This window comes from Aptenodytes forsteri, unplaced genomic scaffold (genome assembly GCF_000699145.1).
Source record: "Aptenodytes forsteri isolate BGI_AS27 unplaced genomic scaffold, ASM69914v1 Scaffold19, whole genome shotgun sequence".
Lineage (NCBI taxonomy): Eukaryota > Metazoa > Chordata > Aves > Sphenisciformes > Spheniscidae > Aptenodytes > Aptenodytes forsteri.
Genome location: NW_008795327.1, coordinates 875,920 through 877,858, shown reverse-complemented (window position 1 = coordinate 877,858; position 1,939 = coordinate 875,920). Strand labels below are relative to the sequence as shown.

The 1,939-nt window shown below is 66.2% G+C and overlaps 1 protein-coding gene across 1 annotated transcript in view; it reads left to right on the top strand.

Moving 5' to 3' along the window:
- Positions 1-1,939, top strand: part of HBEGF (heparin binding EGF like growth factor) — an 8,708-nt gene that overhangs the window by 605 nt on the left and 6,164 nt on the right. The gene's annotated exons all lie outside the window — the stretch shown is intronic.

Genomic DNA, 1,939 nt, shown 5'->3' with positions numbered 1-1,939 from the left:
ACAGTGGCAGGGATCACACATTGGGGGGGGCCTATCTGGCCAGCCATCCCCTGGCTCTGCCATGCCTGCCCTCTCCCAGCTTCGGGGCTGCCACGGATCCCCCCACCCCAGTCCCCCTCACCCGTGTGGAGGCCTGGGGACTTGGGGGTGGCCTTGGTGGGCTGCCCTGCACCCCTGCTCTGCCCTGCGCCCCATCCTCCTGTCCCCAAAACGCCGTTACAGTGCTCCCCAGGGCCACCCTCCTGGGGGACCGACACTGCCCATGGAGCCAGATCCTGGCACCCGCCTCTCCCTTGGCCTTCGCCTCCCAGCCGTGCTCCCTGTGCCTGCCAGGCTGTTTGCTCTGTGATACCAGCATGTGCCCAAGGTGGGTGCCGTGGCGTGGGGGGGTGCCCTTGGCCGGGGGGGGGACCACAGGGAGACCCCCGGCAGCAGGACCCACGGATGAGGAGAGCCGGGGAGGCCCTGGGGGCCCCAAACCTTCCCGGGCGTCCGCCTCCCCCTCCTGTGGGGGCTGCCCCAGCACGGCCCCCGGCACGGGATGGTGCATGGCTGGCAGCAGGTGCAGGCAGGGAGGCTGTGGGTGGCTGCAGGAGGTGGGCAGGGGGCGGCTGCAGAGGCTGTGGGAGGCAGAGGGAGGGAGAGTCAAGGGAGGCTGTGGCAGGCAGAGGGGAACAGGCAGCAGAAGGCAGCGAGGCAGAGGCAGGGAGAGAGGCAGCAGGAGGCAGTGGGAGGCAGGGAGGCAGGCAGCGGGAGGCAGGCAGGAACGGCAGCCTGCAACCACCCCCCCCTTGCCCGCTGCCAGCCCTCTGTGCCAACAACCTCCCTGGCAGCCGACGTGAGCCGGTGCCTCTCTCTCCCCAGGTGCCAGGTCAGCCAGCAAACACTGCCCGCGCATGCCCGGCCTCGGGGAACTGGCAGGGGGGAAAATCCCATCCCCACACAGGCACCTACCGGGGAGCCACCGCGCAGGGCTCCCCAGGGACGCAGCCCCTCGGCCGGGCCACCACTGACCCGCCTCGTTCTGCTGCCAAAGTCTTTCGGGCTGCTGATGGCCGGAGGAGGCGGAAGGAAAAACATCCAGCAAACAATTGCAAAAGTCAAGTCTGAGCAAGAAGGAGGGCGTGAGCAGGGGGGTTGCCAAATCCGGCGGTATTCCTTGGAGATGTCGACAACAATTGCAGGAATATTTAATCACGCCTTGCTGAACCCAAACCGGCAGCAGGGCTGGGGGCTTGGGACCTCGAGGAACCAGCAAGGGGCCGCGGCTGACCCGAATGTGAGCTGGGACAAGACTCTCTGCTCACCCGGCGCTGGCGTCAGCAGCGTTTTCTGGGCCGTCACCTGGGCTGAGGACGAGGCCAAACACAACAAGCGGTTGCCAGCGCGGTGAAGGGGACAGAGAAGCTCTGGCAACCCCCAAAGACAACGGCCATGGGCTGGGAGGGAGGAGACAGGGACAGCAACCGACTAGGAGATTGCGAGATGAAGCTGTGACTGAACTGGTCGGGCTCTCCATCGGGGCACAAAGGTGGCCTCATGGACAAAAAGGGTCTCTGCCACCATCTCAGGCTGCCACCACCACCCCTCTCCCATCGCCAGTACAGGGTGGGACGCGGCTGGAAGTCTGTCCCCCGTCAGGGTGCCACCCCATCACCAAGGACACAGGAGGAGGTTTTAGCTCTGAACCGTGAGGTCCTGACGCTCTTCTTGTGGGGTGCACTTGCTCCTCCCAAAACCTCCCAGGCCACCTTTGGCACTAGTCCCACCAGCCGGCAGACGCCCTGCGGCAGCGTGCCGCGTGCCACGGAGCACACCGTGATCCCCCCTCTTCTTCCCCTGCCCGAGACCGGTCAATAACGTTTCCCGTCTGCTTTCCCTGAGCCATCTCCTCCCCTCCGCGGCTTTAGCGCAGCCCTAAAGGGATCATCAGCTCCCC